The sequence below is a fragment of the Kogia breviceps genome, chromosome X, assembly GCF_026419965.1.
Source record: "Kogia breviceps isolate mKogBre1 chromosome X, mKogBre1 haplotype 1, whole genome shotgun sequence".
Classification (NCBI taxonomy): domain Eukaryota; kingdom Metazoa; phylum Chordata; class Mammalia; order Artiodactyla; family Physeteridae; genus Kogia; species Kogia breviceps.
Genome location: NC_081330.1, coordinates 7,140,004 through 7,157,914, shown reverse-complemented (window position 1 = coordinate 7,157,914; position 17,911 = coordinate 7,140,004).

The window sequence follows — 17,911 nt, the reverse complement described above, 5'->3', positions numbered from 1 at the left end:
ATTCGTTGTCAGCCTCCCTGTACCCAGGTAGACGGTGTTTAGGCCAAGTATGACCGTTCAACACCCGTCTGGGTGCAGCCCCGCGTACAGCCTGCCTTCGCGTTAGACGACTTACCCAGGACTTCTGGCCCTTCCAAATAAAGTGTTCACCTCGTAACCATCACGTCATAATGAATACACTCAAACACTTTCTGAACATCGAAACACGTTGATTTTCTGCCCTGCAACTTGCATCCATCACTCAGTGAGGACCTGCTCTTCTGCTCCAAGGTTTCCTAGGAGGATGATGAAGAGCATCAAGGGACAAGATTCTTCGCGTTCCCTCTTTTTCTTCTGGAAAACGCCCGGTAGCTTCACTCACCTCTGGGTGTTCACACTGCTAGTGACAGTCTAATAAAATCACCATGAGGCTTCCCGAGATCACGGCGCTGCCACAGTCCTCATGACTTCACGGCATCCAGCTCAATTCGACTGGAGCTCCACCACCAACACCCTTCCAAAGGCCAGCCTAACCCTTGTTCTTGTGCAGCGTTACTCTACCTGGCCAGGAACACATTACCCAAAATACAAGTAATCAGCAGCTGTCCACGTAGGGCACTGCACACATCACGGCTTTCCGGGAAGGATGTCCCTGGTCCCCTTCACACTCTCGCGACTAGAAATGATCTGTCTCCCCATCGATTCCTAACGCCTGAACCAACGATATATCCAGACCCGTGGAAGATATCAAACCGCTGCCTTCCAACCTGCTTCTCTACCTCAGTGCATATCCACACCCACCTCCACCACGCTCTATGCCTAACAGAGAAGTATCAGGACCACAAGAGAAAAAACACATATTGCACTTCTCTCTTCTTTCTCATAGGAATGGCTTTCCTTCTTGCAACCTCTTGGTGTTCACGTTGTTAGGAAAGGACCACCTAACTCATGCTGAGGATGGCAGAAACACAGATGGCTCCCAGGTTCATTAGTTTATCAAGCCATCCAACTCAAGGCCACCTGCAAATCCACCCACATCACTGTTCCAGAGGCCACCAACGATGTTCTCATGAGCCTTACTCTACCCAAACAGGCCCCTTCACTGGTACTATACGTGAAGAGGACCTGTCCGGGCAGCGCACCGCACACAGCACAGCTTCGAGGTGGAAGACACGCCCGACCTCCCGGTCCCTGACACATATACCGTTCTTACTTCTATCCATCACGTCGTGATGACTCTACACTGGCTTCATCCGTACCCATTCAAAATATCTCGACCCACTGCCCTCCAACTTGCATCTCTCCCCCGTGGGGATCCCCTCATCTGCTCTATGCATATCTGGGCAACGTTGGGAACACAGGAACATGATCTGGGTTTCTCATCTCTGCTACTCTATGAGCAATTATCTTTACCTTATTTACTTTTTACATTTTCACCTTTTTCACTGTGGAAAAGGTAAATCATGATCGATCTGCGGTTGAGGCTATGTGGCTCCCTGGCTTCCATGGCCTTTCTGATATCTGGGAGAAAGATTACCTGGAGCCCCACGCCCATCGCTCATTCAAAGGACACCACAACCGATAAGCCATTTGCACGATGCTCTACCCACAAAGGCACTAGGTACTTCTCGTCTAGTAAACGGCACCTTTCCGGGCTGGGCTCTGCACACAGCATGGCCTCAACCTGGGAGACATTATGAATCTCCTTCCGAATTTATAGCAAAACGTTCTGCTATATGCTGACCCAATCTTGATGACTGTACCCAAGATGGGTCCATAGATATACACATTGCTGACCCACTGCCCTCACACTTGCATTTCACCTCACTGAGAATCTCATAACCAGTTCGATAAGGACTGGCAGAAAGACGAGGATACGATGGGAAAATCTTCCTCCCTTTCTCTCTTTTACTCCTAGGGACTCTGTTTCCGATTCCTACACTGTGGCGACCCACACTATTAGGAATAGTCGAGAACGGGATTCAACCTCCAAATACAAGGGATCGAGGTCGCTCCGCGGGCCCACTTCTCGCCATGGCAAGCAGCACAAAAACACGTTCCGCTCTAACGAGAACGGGTACGAAGGCCACCACAAGTGACATTCGTTGTCAGCCTCCCTGTACCCAGGTAGACGGTGTTTAGGCCAAGTATGACCGTTCAACACCCGTCTGGGTGCAGCCCCGCGTACAGCCTGCCTTCGCGTTAGACGACTTACCCAGGACTTCTGGCCCTTCCAAATAAAGTGTTCACCTCGTAACCATCACGTCATAATGAATACATTCAAACACTTTCAGAACATCGAAACACGTTGATTTTCTGCGCTGCAACTTGCATCCATCACTCAGTGAGGACCTGCTCTTCTGCTCCAAGTTTTCCTAGGAAGATGATGAAGAGCATCAAGGGACAAGATTCTTCGCGTTCCCTCTTTTTCTTCTGGAAAACGCCCGGTAGCTTCACTCACCTCTGGGTGTTCACACTGTTAGTGACAGTATAATAAAATCACCATGAGGCTTCCCGAGATCACGGCGCTGCCACAGTCCTCATGACTTCACGGCACCCAGCTCAATTCGACTGGAGCTCCACCACCAACACCCTTCCAAAGGCCAGCCTAACCCTTGTTCTTGTGCAGCGTTACTCTACCTGGCCAGGAACACATTACCCAAAATACAAGTAATCTGCACCTGTCCACGTAGCGCACTGCACACATCACGGCTTTCCGGGAAGGATGTCCCTGCTCCCCTTCACACTCTCGCGACTAGAATTGATCTGTCTCCCCATCGATTCCTAACGCCTGAACCAACGATATATCCAGACCCGTGGAAGACATCAAACCGCTACCTTCCAACCTGCTTCCCTGCCTCAGTGCATATCCACACCCACCTCCACCACGCTCTATGCCTAACAGAGAAGTATCAGGACCCCAAGAGAAAAAACACATATTGCACTTCTCTCTTCTTTCTCATAGGAATGGCTTTCCTTCTTGCAACCTCTTGGTGTTCACGTTGTGAGGAAAGGACCACCTAACTCATGCTGAGGATGGCAGAAACACAGATGGCTCCCAGGGTCATTAGTTTATCAAGCCATCCAACTCAAGGCCACCTGCAAATCCACCCACATCACTGTTCCAGAGGCCACCAACGATGTTCTGATGAGCCTTACTCTACCCAAACAGGCCCCTTCACTGGTACTATACGTGAAGAGGACCTGTCCGGGCAGCGCACCGCACACAGCACAGCTTCGAGGTGGAAGACACGCCCGACCTCCCGGTCCCTGACACATATACCGTTCTTACTTCTATCCATCACATCGTGATGACTCTACCCTGGCTTCATCCGTACCCATTCAAAATATCTCAACCCACTGCCCGCCAACTTGCATCTCTCCCCCGTGGGGATCCCCTCATCTGCTCTATGCATATCTGGGCAACGTTGGGAACACAGGAACATGATCTGGGTTTCTCATCTCTGCTACTCTATGAGCAATTATCTTTACCTCATTTACTTTTTACATTTTCACCTTTTTCACTTTGGAAAAGGTAAATCATGATCGATATGCGGTTGAGGCTATGTGGCTACCTGGCTTCCATGGCCTTTCTGACATCTGGGAGAAAGATTACCTGGAGCCCCACGCCCATCGCTCATTCAAAGGAAACCACAACCGATAAGCCATTTGCACGTTGCTCTACCCACAAAGGCACTAGGTACTTCTCGTCTAGTCAACGGCACCTTTCCGGGCTGGGCTCTGCACACAGCATGGCCTCAACCTGGGAGACATTATGAATCTCATTCCCAATCTATAGAGAAATTTTCTGCTCTATGCCGACCCCATCTTGATGACTGTACCCAAGATGGGTCCATAGATATACACATTGCTGACCCACTGCCCTCACACTTGCATTTCACCTCACTGACAATCTCATCACCAGTTCGATAAGGACTGGCAGAAAGACGAGGATACGATGGGAAAATCTTCCTCCCTTTCTCTCTTTTACTCCGAGGGACTCTGTTTCCGATTCCTACACTGTGGCGACGCACACTATTAGGAATAGTCGAGCACGGGATTCAACCTCCAAATACAAGGGATCCAGGTCGCTCCGCGGGCCCACTTCTCGCCATGGCAAGCAGCACAAAAACACGTTCCGCTCTAACGAGAACGGGTACGAAGGCCACCACAAGTGACATTCGTTGTCAGCCTCCCTGTACCCAGGTAGACGGTGTTTAGGCCAAGTCTGACCTTTCAACACCCGTCCGGGTGCAGGCCCGCGTACAGCTTGCCTTCGCGTTAGACGACTTACACAGGACTTCTGGCCCTTCCAGATAAAGTGTTCACCTCGTAACCATCACGTCATAATGAATACATTCAAACACTTTCCGAACATCGAAACACGTTGATTTTCTGCCTTGCAACTTGCATCCGTCACTCAGTGAGGACCTGCTCTTCTGCTCCAAGTTTTCCTAGGAAGATGATGAAGAGCATCAAGGGACAAGATTCTTCGCGTTCCCTCTTTTTCTTCTTGAAAACGCGCGGGAGCTTCACTCACCTCTGGGTGTTCACACTGCTAGTGACAGTCTAATAAAATCACCATGAGGCTTCCCGAGATCACGGCGCTGCCACAGTCCTCATGACTTCACGGCACCCAGCTCAATTCGACTGGAGCTCCACCACCAACACCCTTCCAAAGGCCAGCCTAACCCTTGTTCTTGTGGAGCGTTACTCTATCTGGCCAGGAACACATTCCCCAAAATACAAGTAATCAGCACCTGTCCACGTAGCGCACTGCACACATCACGGCTTTCGGGGAAGGATGTCCCTGGTCCCCTTCACACTATCGCGACTAGAATTGATCTGTCTCCCCATCGAATCCTAACGCCTGAACCACCGATATATCCAGACCCGTGGAAGATATCAAACCGCTGCCTTCCAACCTGCTTCCCTACCTCAGTGCATATCCACACCCACCTCCACCACGCTCTATGCCTAACAGAGAATTATCAGGACCCCAAGAGAAAAAACACATATTGCACTTCTCTCTTCTTTCTCATAGGAATGGCTTTCCTTCTTGCAACCTCTTGGTGTTCACGTTGTGAGGAAGGCACCACCTAACTCATGCTGAGGATGGCAGAAACACAGATGGCTCCCACGGTCATTAGTTTATCAAACCATCCAACTCAAGGCCACCTGCAAATCCACCCACATCACTGTTCCAGAGGCCACCAACGATGTTTTCATGAGCCTTACTCTACCCAAACAGGCCCCTTCACTGGTACTATACGTGAAGAGGACCTGTCCGGGCAGCGCACCGCACACAGCACAGCTTCGAGGTGGAAGACACGCCCGACCTCCCGGTCCCTGACACATATACCGTTCTTACTTCTATCCATCACATCATGATGACTCTACCCTGGCTTCATCCGTACCCATTCAAAATATCTCGACCCACTGCCCTCCAACTTGCATCTCTCCCCCGTGGGGATCCCCTCATCTGCTCTATGCATATCTGGGCAACGTTGGGAACACAGGAACATGATCTGGGTTTCTCATCTCTGCTACTCTATGAGCAATTATCTTTACCTTATTTACTTTTTACATTTTCACCTTTTTCACTGTGGAAAAGGTAAATCATGATCGATATGCGGTTGAGGCTATGTGGCTACCTGGCTTCCATGGCCTTTCTGATATCTGGGAGAAAGATTACCTGGAGCCCCACGCCCATCGCTCATTCAAAGGACACCACAACCGATAAGCCATTTGCACGATGCTCTACCCACAAAGGCACTAGGTACTTCTCGTCTAGTAAACGGCACCTTTCCGGGCTGGGCTCTGCACACAGCATCGCCTCAACCTGGGAGACATTATGAATCTCCTTCCGAATTTATAGCAAAACGTTCTGCTATATGCTGACCCAATCTTGATGACTGTACCCAAGATGGGTCCATAGATATACACATTGCTGACCCACTGCCCTCACACTTGCATTTCACCTCACTGACAATCTCATCACCAGTTCGATAAGGACTGGCAGAAAGACGAGGATACGATGGGAAAATCTTCCTCCCTTTCTCTCTTTTACTCCTAGGGACTCTGTTTCCGATTCCTACACTGTGGCGACCCACACTATTAGGAATAGTCGAGAACGGGATTCAACCTCCAAATACAAGGGATCGAGGTCGCTCCGCGGGCCCACTTTTCGCCATGGCAAGCAGCACAAAAACACGTTCCGCTCTAACGCGAGAACGGGTCCGAAGGCCACCACAAGTGACATTCGTTGTCAGCCTCCCTGTACCCAGGTAGACGGTGTTTAGGCCAAGTATGACCGTTCAACACCCGTCTGGGTGCAGCCCCGCGTACAGCCTGCCTTCGCGTTAGACGACTTACCCAGGACTTCTGGCCCTTCCAAATAAAGTGTTCACCTCGTAACCATCACGTCATAATGAATACATTCAAACACTTTCAGAACATCGAAACACGTTGATTTTCTGCGCTGCAACTTGCATCCATCACTCAGTGAGGACCTGCTCTTCTGCTCCAAGTTTTCCTAGGAGGATGATGAAGAGCATCAAGGGACAAGATTCTTCGCGTTCCCTCTTTTTCTTCTGGAAAACGCCCGGTAGCTTCACTCACCTCTGGGTGTTCACACTGCTAGTGACAGTCTAATAAAATCACCATGAGGCTTCCCGAGATCACGGCGCTGCCACAGTCCTCATGACTTCACGGCATCCAGCTCAATTCGACTGGAGCTCCACCACCAACACCCTTCCAAAGGCCAGCCTAACCCTTGTTCTTGTGCAGCGTTACTCTACCTGGCCAGGAACACATTACCCAAAATACAAGTAATCAGCAGCTGTCCACGTAGGGCACTGCACACATCACGGCTTTCCGGGAAGGATGTCCCTGGTCCCCTTCACACTCTCGCGACTAGAAATGATCTGTCTCCCCATCGATTCCTAACGCCTGAACCAACGATATATCCAGAACCGTGGAAGATATCAAACCGCTGCCTTCCAACCTGCTTCTCTACCTCAGTGCATATCCACACCCACCTCCACCACGCTCTATGCCTAACAGAGAAGTATCAGGACCACAAGAGAAAAAACACATATTGCACTTCTCTCTTCTTTCTCATAGGAATGGCTTTCCTTCTTGCAACCTCTTGGTGTTCACGTTGTTAGGAAAGGACCACCTAACTCATGCTGAGGATGGCAGAAACACAGATGGCTCCCAGGGTCATTAGTTTATCAAGCCATCCAACTCAAGGCCACCTGCAAATCCACCCACATCACTGTTCCAGAGGCCACCAACGATGTTCTCATGAGCCTTACTCTACCCAAACAGGCCCCTTCACTGGTACTATACGTGAAGAGGACCTGTCCGGGCAGCGCACCGCACACAGCACAGCTTCGAGGTGGAAGACACGCCCGACCTCCCGGTCCCTGACACATATACCGTTCTTACTTCTATCCATCACGTCGTGATGACTCTACACTGGCTTCATCCGTACCCATTCAAAATATCTCGACCCACTGCCCTCCAACTTGCATCTCTCCCCCGTGGGGATCCCCTCATCTGCTCTATGCATATCTGGGCAACGTTGGGAACACAGGAACATGATCTGGGTTTCTCATCTCTGCTACTCTATGAGCAATTATCTTTACCTTATTTACTTTTTACATTTTCACCTTTTTCACTGTGGAAAAGGTAAATCATGATCGATCTGCGGTTGAGGCTATGTGGCTCCCTGGCTTCCATGGCCTTTCTGATATCTGGGAGAAAGATTACCTGGAGCCCCACGCCCATCGCTCATTCAAAGGACACCACAACCGATAAGCCATTTGCACGATGCTCTACCCACAAAGGCACTAGGTACTTCTCGTCTAGTAAACGGCACCTTTCCGGGCTGGGCTCTGCACACAGCATGGCCTCAACCTGGGAGACATTATGAATCTCCTTCCGAATTTATAGCAAAACGTTCTGCTATATGCTGACCCAATCTTGATGACTGTACCCAAGATGGGTCCATAGATATACACATTGCTGACCCACTGCCCTCACACTTGCATTTCACCTCACTGAGAATCTCATAACCAGTTCGATAAGGACTGGCAGAAAGACGAGGATACGATGGGAAAATCTTCCTCCCTTTCTCTCTTTTACTCCTAGGGACTCTGTTTCCGATTCCTACACTGTGGCGACCCACACTATTAGGAATAGTCGAGAACGGGATTCAACCTCCAAATACAAGGGATCGAGGTCGCTCCGCGGGCCCACTTCTCGCCATGGCAAGCAGCACAAAAACACGTTCCGCTCTAACGAGAACGGGTACGAAGGCCACCACAAGTGACATTCGTTGTCAGCCTCCCTGTACCCAGGTAGACGGTGTTTAGGCCAAGTATGACCGTTCAACACCCGTCTGGGTGCAGCCCCGCGTACAGCCTGCCTTCGCGTTAGACGACTTACCCAGGACTTCTGGCCCTTCCAAATAAAGTGTTCACCTCGTAACCATCACGTCATAATGAATACATTCAAACACTTTCAGAACATCGAAACACGTTGATTTTCTGCGCTGCAACTTGCATCCATCACTCAGTGAGGACCTGCTCTTCTGCTCCAAGTTTTCCTAGGAAGATGATGAAGAGCATCAAGGGACAAGATTCTTCGCGTTCCCTCTTTTTCTTCTGGAAAACGCCCGGTAGCTTCACTCACCTCTGGGTGTTCACACTGTTAGTGACAGTATAATAAAATCACCATGAGGCTTCCCGAGATCACGGCGCTGCCACAGTCCTCATGACTTCACGGCACCCAGCTCAATTCGACTGGAGCTCCACCACCAACACCCTTCCAAAGGCCAGCCTAACCCTTGTTCTTGTGCAGCGTTACTCTACCTGGCCAGGAACACATTACCCAAAATACAAGTAATCTGCACCTGTCCACATAGCGCACTGCACACATCACGGCTTTCCGGGAAGGATGTCCCTGCTCCCCTTCACACTCTCGCGACTAGAATTGATCTGTCTCCCCATCGATTCCTAACGCCTGAACCAACGATATATCCAGACCCGTGGAAGATATCAAACCGCTACCTTCCAACCTGCTTCCCTGCCTCAGTGCATATCCACACCCACCTCCACCACGCTCTATGCCTAACAGAGAAGTATCAGGACCCCAAGAGAAAAAAAAACATATTGCACTTCTCTCTTCTTTCTCATAGGAATGGCTTTCCTTCTTGCAACCTCTTGGTGTTCACGTTGTGAGGAAAGGACCACCTAACTCATGCTGAGGATGGCAGAAACACAGATGGCTCCCAGGGTCATTAGTTTATCAAGCCATCCAACTCAAGGCCACCTGCAAATCCACCCACATCACTGTTCCAGAGGCCACCAACGATGTTCTGATGAGCCTTACTCTACCCAAACAGGCCCCTTCACTGGTACTATACGTGAAGAGGACCTGTCCGGGCAGCGCACCGCACACAGCACAGCTTCGAGGTGGAAGACACGCCCGACCTCCCGGTCCCTGACACATATACCGTTCTTACTTCTATCCATCACATCGTGATGACTCTACCCTGGCTTCATCCGTACCCATTCAAAATATCTCAACCCACTGCCCGCCAACTTGCATCTCTCCCCCGTGGGGATCCCCTCATCTGCTCTATGCATATCTGGGCAACGTTGGGAACACAGGAACATGATCTGGGTTTCTCATCTCTGCTACTCTATGAGCAATTATCTTTACCTCATTTACTTTTTACATTTTCACCTTTTTCACTTTGGAAAAGGTAAATCATGATCGATATGCGGTTGAGGCTATGTGGCTACCTGGCTTCCATGGCCTTTCTGACATCTGGGAGAAAGATTACCTGGAGCCCCACGCCCATCGCTCATTCAAAGGAAACCACAACCGATAAGCCATTTGCACGTTGCTCTACCCACAAAGGCACTAGGTACTTCTCGTCTAGTCAACGGCACCTTTCCGGGCTGGGCTCTGCACACAGCATGGCCTCAACCTGGGAGACATTATGAATCTCATTCCCAATCTATAGAGAAATTTTCTGCTCTATGCCGACCCCATCTTGATGACTGTACCCAAGATGGGTCCATAGATATACACATTGCTGACCCACTGCCCTCACACTTGCATTTCACCTCACTGACAATCTCATCACCAGTTCGATAAGGACTGGCAGAAAGACGAGGATACGATGGGAAAATCTTCCTCCCTTTCTCTCTTTTACCCCGAGGGACTCTGTTTCCGATTCCTACACTGTGGCGACGCACACTATTAGGAATAGTCGAGCACGGGATTCAACCTCCAAATACAAGGGATCCAGGTCGCTCCGCGGGCCCACTTCTCGCCATGGCAAGCAGCACAAAAACACGTTCCGCTCTAACGAGAACGGGTACGAAGGCCACCACAAGTGACATTCGTTGTCAGCCTCCCTGTACCCAGGTAGACGGTGTTTAGGCCAAGTCTGACCTTTCAACACCCGTCCGGGTGCAGGCCCGCGTACAGCTTGCCTTCGCGTTAGACGACTTACCCAGGACTTCTGGCCCTTCCAGATAAAGTGTTCACCTCGTAACCATCACGTCATAATGAATACATTCAAACACTTTCCGAACATCGAAACACGTTGATTTTCTGCCTTGCAACTTGCATCCGTCACTCAGTGAGGACCTGCTCTTCTGCTCCAAGTTTTCCTAGGAAGATGATGAAGAGCATCAAGGGACAAGATTCTTCGCGTTCCCTCTTTTTCTTCTTGAAAACGCGCGGGAGCTTCACTCACCTCTGGGTGTTCACACTGCTAGTGACAGTCTAATAAAATCACCATGAGGCTTCCCGAGATCACGGCGCTGCCACAGTCCTCATGACTTCACGGCACCCAGCTCAATTCGACTGGAGCTCCACCACCAACACCCTTCCAAAGGCCAGCCTAACCCTTGTTCTTGTGGAGCGTTACTCTATCTGGCCAGGAACACATTCCCCAAAATACAAGTAATCAGCACCTGTCCACGTAGCGCACTGCACACATCACGGCTTTCGGGGAAGGATGTCCCTGGTCCCCTTCACACTATCGCGACTAGAATTGATCTGTCTCCCCATCGAATCCTAACGCCTGAACCACCGATATATCCAGACCCGTGGAAGATATCAAACCGCTGCCTTCCAACCTGCTTCCCTACCTCAGTGCATATCCACACCCACCTCCACCACGCTCTATGCCTAACAGAGAATTATCAGGACCCCAAGAGAAAAAACACATATTGCACTTCTCTCTTCTTTCTCATAGGAATGGCTTTCCTTCTTGCAACCTCTTGGTGTTCACGTTGTGAGGAAGGCACCACCTAACTCATGCTGAGGATGGCAGAAACACAGATGGCTCCCACGGTCATTAGTTTATCAAACCATCCAACTCAAGGCCACCTGCAAATCCACCCACATCACTGTTCCAGAGGCCACCAACGATGTTTTCATGAGCCTTACTCTACCCAAACAGGCCCCTTCACTGGTACTATACGTGAAGAGGACCTGTCCGGGCAGCGCACCGCACACAGCACAGCTTCGAGGTGGAAGACACGCCCGACCTCCCGGTCCCTGACACATATACCGTTCTTACTTCTATCCATCACATCATGATGACTCTACCCTGGCTTCATCCGTACCCATTCAAAATATCTCGACCCACTGCCCTCCAACTTGCATCTCTCCCCCGTGGGGATCCCCTCATCTGCTCTATGCATATCTGGGCAACGTTGGGAACACAGGAACATGATCTGGGTTTCTCATCTCTGCTACTCTATGAGCAATTATCTTTACCTTATTTACTTTTTACATTTTCACCTTTTTCACTGTGGAAAAGGTAAATCATGATCGATATGCGGTTGAGGCTATGTGGCTACCTGGCTTCCATGGCCTTTCTGATATCTGGGAGAAAGATTACCTGGAGCCCCACGCCCATCGCTCATTCAAAGGACACCACAACCGATAAGCCATTTGCACGATGCTCTACCCACAAAGGCACTAGGTACTTCTCGTCTAGTAAACGGCACCTTTCCGGGCTGGGCTCTGCACACAGCATCGCCTCAACCTGGGAGACATTATGAATCTCCTTCCGAATTTATAGCAAAACGTTCTGCTATATGCTGACCCAATCTTGATGACTGTACCCAAGATGGGTCCATAGATATACACATTGCTGACCCACTGCCCTCACACTTGCATTTCACCTCACTGACAATCTCATCACCAGTTCGATAAGGACTGGCAGAAAGACGAGGATACGATGGGAAAATCTTCCTCCCTTTCTCTCTTTTACTCCTAGGGACTCTGTTTCGGATTCCTACACTGTGGCGACCCACACTATTAGGAATAGTCGAGAACGGGATTCAACCTCCAAATACAAGGGATCGAGGTCGCTCCGCGGGCCCACTTTTCGCCATGGCAAGCAGCACAAAAACACGTTCCGCTCTAACGCGAGAACGGGTCCGAAGGCCACCACAAGTGACATTCGTTGTCAGCCTCCCTGTACCCAGGTAGACGGTGTTTAGGCCAAGTATGACCGTTCAACACCCGTCTGGGTGCAGCCCCGCGTACAGCCTGCCTTCGCGTTAGACGACTTACCCAGGACTTCTGGCCCTTCCAAATAAAGTGTTCACCTCGTAACCATCACGTCATAATGAATACACTCAAACACTTTCTGAACATTGAAACACGTTGATTTTCTGCCCTGCAACTTGCATCCATCACTCAGTGAGGACCTGCTCTTCTGCTCCAAGGTTTCCTAGGAGGATGATGAAGAGCATCAAGGGACAAGATTCTTCGCGTTCCCTCTTTTTCTTCTGGAAAACGCCCGGTAGCTTCACTCACCTCTGGGTGTTCACACTGCTAGTGACAGTCTAATAAAATCACCATGAGGCTTCCCGAGATCACGGCGCTGCCACAGTCCTCATGACTTCACGGCATCCAGCTCAATTCGACTGGAGCTCCACCACCAACACCCTTCCAAAGGCCAGCCTAACCCTTGTTCTTGTGCAGCGTTACTCTACCTGGCCAGGAACACATTACCCAAAATACAAGTAATCAGCAGCTGTCCACGTAGGGCACTGCACACATCACGGCTTTCCGGGAAGGATGTCCCTGGTCCCCTTCACACTCTCGCGACTAGAAATGATCTGTCTCCCCATCGATTCCTAACGCCTGAACCAACGATATATCCAGACCCGTGGAAGATATCAAACCGCTGCCTTCCAACCTGCTTCTCTACCTCAGTGCATATCCACACCCACCTCCACCACGCTCTATGCCTAACAGAGAAGTATCAGGACCACAAGAGAAAAAACACATATTGCACTTCTCTCTTCTTTCTCATAGGAATGGCTTTCCTTCTTGCAACCTCTTGGTGTTCACGTTGTTAGGAAAGGACCACCTAACTCATGCTGAGGATGGCAGAAACACAGATGGCTCCCAGGGTCATTAGTTTATCAAGCCATCCAACTCAAGGCCACCTGCAAATCCACCCACATCACTGTTCCAGAGGCCACCAACGATGTTCTGATGAGCCTTACTCTACCCAAACAGGCCCCTTCACTGGTACTATACGTGAAGAGGACCTGTCCGGGCAGCGCACCGCACACAGCACAGCTTCGAGGTGGAAGACACGCCCGACCTCCCGGTCCCTGACACATATACCGTTCTTACTTCTATCCATCACGTCGTGATGACTCTACCCTGGCTTCATCCGTACCCATTCAAAATATCTCGACCCACTGCCCTCCAACTTGCATCTCTCCCCCGTGGGGATCCCCTCATCTGCTCTATGCATATCTGGGCAACGTTGGGAACACAGGAACATGATCTGGGTTTCTCATCTCTGCTACTCTATGAGCAATTATCTTTACCTTATTTACTTTTTACATTTTCACCTTTTTCACTGTGGAAAAGGTAAATCATGATCGATATGCGGTTGAGGCTATGTGGCTACCTGGCTTCCATGGCCTTTCTGACATCTGGGAGAAAGATTACCTGGAGCCCCACGCCCATCGCTCATTCAAAGGACACCACAACCGATAAGCCATTTGCACGATGCTCTACCCACAAAGGCACTAGGTACTTCTCGTCTAGTAAACGGCACCTTTCCGGGCTGGGCTCTGCACACAGCATGGCCTCAACCTGGGAGATATTATGAATCTCCTTCCCAATCTATAGCGAAATTTCCTGCTGTATGCCGACCCCATCTTGATGACTGTACCCAAGATGGGTCCATAGATATACACATTGCTGACCCACTGCCCTCACACTTGCATTTCACCTCACTGAGAATCTCATCACCAGTTCGATAAGGACTGGCAGAAAGACGAGGATACGATGGGAAAATCTTCCTCCCTTTCTCTCTTTTACTCCGAGGGACTCTGTTTCCGATTCCTACACTGTGGCGACGCACACTATTAGGAATAGTCGAGCACGGGATTCAACCTCCAAATACAAGGGATCCAGGTCGCTCCGCGGGCCCACTTCTCGCCATGGCAAGCAGCACAAAAACACGTTCCGCTCTAACGAGAACGGGTACGAAGGCCACCACAAGTGACATTCGTTGTCAGCCTCCCTGTACCCAGGTAGACGGTGTTTAGGCCAAGTCTGACCTTTCAACACCCGTCCGGGTGCAGGCCCGCGTACAGCTTGCCGTCGCGTTAGACGACTTACCCAGGACTTCTGGCCCTTCCAGATAAAGTGTTCACCTCGTAACCATCACGTCATAATGAATACATTCAAACACTTTCCGAACATCGAAACACATTGATTTTCTGCCTTTCAACTTGCATCCGTCACTCAGTGAGGACCTGCTCTTCTGCTCCAAGTTTTCCTAGGAAGATGATGAAGAGCATCAAGGGACAAGATTCTTCGCGTTCCCTCTTTTTCTTCTTGAAAACGCGCGGGAGCTTCACTCACCTCTGGGTGTTCACACTGCTAGTGACAGTCTAATAAAATCACCATGAGGCTTCCCGAGATCACGGCGCAGCCACAGTCCTCATGACTTCACGGCACCCAGCTCAATTCGACTGGAGCTCCACCACCAACACCCTTCCAAAGGCCAGCCTAACCCTTGTTCTTGTGCAGCGTTACTCTATCTGGCCAGGAACACATTCCCCAAAATACAAGTAATCAGCACCTGTCCACGTAGCGCACTGCACACATCACGGCTTTCGGGGAAGGATGTCCCTGCTCCCCTTCACACTCTCGCGACTAGAATTGATCTGTCTCCCCATCGAATCCTAACGCCTGAACCACCGATATATCCAGACCCGTGGAAGATATCAAACCGCTGCCTTCCAACCTGCTTCCCTACCTCAGTGCATATCCACACCCACCTCCACCACGCTCTATGCCTAACAGAGAATTATCAGGACCCCAAGAGAAAAAACACATATTGCACTTCTCTCTTCTTTCTCATAGGAATGGCTTTCCTTCTTGCAACCTCTTGGTGTTCACGTTGTGAGGAAAGGACCACCTAACTCATGCTGAGGATGGCAGAAACACAGATGGCTCCCACGGTCATTAGTTTATCAAACCATCCAACTCAAGGCCACCTGCAAATCCACCCACATCACTGTTCCAGAGGCCACCAACGATGTTCTGATGAGCCTTACTCTACCCAAACAGGCCCCTTCACTGGTACTATACGTGAAGAGGACCTGTCCGGGCAGCGCACCGCACACAGCACAGCTTCGAGGTGGAAGACACGCCCGACCTCCCGGTCCCTGACACATATACAGTTCTTACTTCTATCCATCACATCATGATGACTCTACCCTGGCTTCATCCGTACCCATTCAAAATATCTCGACCCACTGCCCTCCAACTTGCATCTCTCCCCCGTGGGGATCCCCTCATCTGCTCTATGCATATCTGGGCAACGTTGGGAACACAGGAACATGATCTGGGTTTCTCATCTCTGCTACTCTATGAGCAATTATCTTTACCTTATTTACTTTTTACATTTTCACCTTTTTCACTGTGGAAAAGGTAAATCATGATCGATCTGCGGTTGAGGCTATGTGGCTCCCTGTCTTCCATGGCCTTTCTGATATCTGGGAGAAAGATTACCTGGAGCCCCACGCCCATCGCTCATTCAAAGGACACCACAACCGATAAGCCATTTGCACGATGCTCTACCCACAAAGGCACTAGGTACTTCTCGTCTAGTAAACGGCACCTTTCCGGGCTGGGCTCTGCACACAGCATGGCCTCAACCTGGGAGACATTATGAATCTCCTTCCGAATTTATAGCAAAACGTTCTGCTATATGCTGACCCAATCTTGATGACTGTACCCAAGATGGGTCCATAGATATACACATTGCTGACCCACTGCCCTCACACTTGCATTTCACCTCACTGAGAATCTCATAACCAGTTCGATAAGGACTGGCAGAAAGACGAGGATACGATGGGAAAATCTTCCTCCCTTTCTCTCTTTTACTCCTAGGGACTCTGTTTCCGATTCCTACACTGTGGCGACCCACACTATTAGGAATAGTCGAGAACGGGATTCAACCTCCAAATACAAGGGATCGAGGTCGCTCCGCGGGCCCACTTTTCGCCATGGCAAGCAGCACAAAAACACGTTCCGCTCTAACGAGAACGGGTACGAAGGCCACCACAAGTGACATTCGTTGTCAGCCTCCCTGTACCCAGGTAGACGGTGTTTAGGCCAAGTATGACCGTTCAACACCCGTCTGGGTGCAGCCCCGCGTACAGCCTGCCTTCGCGTTAGACGACTTACCCAGGACTTCTGGCCCTTCCAAATAAAGTGTTCACCTCGTAACCATCACGTCATAATGAATACACTCAAACACTTTCTGAACATCGAAACACGTTGATTTTCTGCGCTGCAACTTGCATCCATCACTCAGTGAGGACCTGCTCTTCTGCTCCAAGGTTTCCTAGGAGGATGATGAAGAGCATCAAGGGACAAGATTCTTCGCGTTCCCTCTTTTTCTTCTGGAAAACGCCCGGTAGCTTCACTCACCTCTGGGTGTTCACACTGCTAGTGACAGTCTAATAAAATCACCATGAGACTTCCCGAGATCACGGCGCTGCCACAGTCCTCATGACTTCACGGCACCCAGCTCAATTCGACTGGAGCTCCACCACCAACACCCTTCCAAAGGCCAGCCTAACCCTTGTTCTTGTGCAGCGTTACTCTACCTGGCCAGGAACACATTCCCCAAAATACAAGTAATCAGCAGCTGTCCACGTAGGGCACTGCACACATCACGGCTTTCCGGGAAGGATGTCCCTGGTCCCCTTCACACTCTCGCGACTAGAAATGATCTGTCTCCCCATCGATTCCTAACGCCTGAACCAACGATATATCCAGACCCGTGGAAGATATCAAACCGCTGCCTTCCAACCTGCTTCTCTACCTCAGTGCATATCCACACCCACCTCCACCACGCTCTATGCCTAACAGAGAAGTATCAGGACGCCAAGAGAAAAAACACATATTGCACTTCTCTCTTCTTTCTCATAGGAATGGCTTTCCTTCTTGCAACCTCTTGGTGTTCACGTTGTGAGGAAGGCACCACCTAACTCATGCTGAGGATGGCAGAAACACAGATGGCTCCCACGGTCATTAGTTTATCAAACCATCCAACTCAAGGCCACCTGCAAATCCACCCACATCACTGTTCCAGAGGCCACCAACGATGTTTTCATGAGCCTTACTCTACCCAAACAGGCCCCTTCACTGGTACTATACGTGAAGAGGACCTGTCCGGGCAGCGCACCGCACACAGCACAGCTTCGAGGTGGAAGACACGCCCGACCTCCCGGTCCCTGACACATATACCGTTCTTACTTCTATCCATCACATCATGATGACTCTACCCTGGCTTCATCCGTACCCATTCCAAATATCTCGACCCACTGCCCTCCAACTT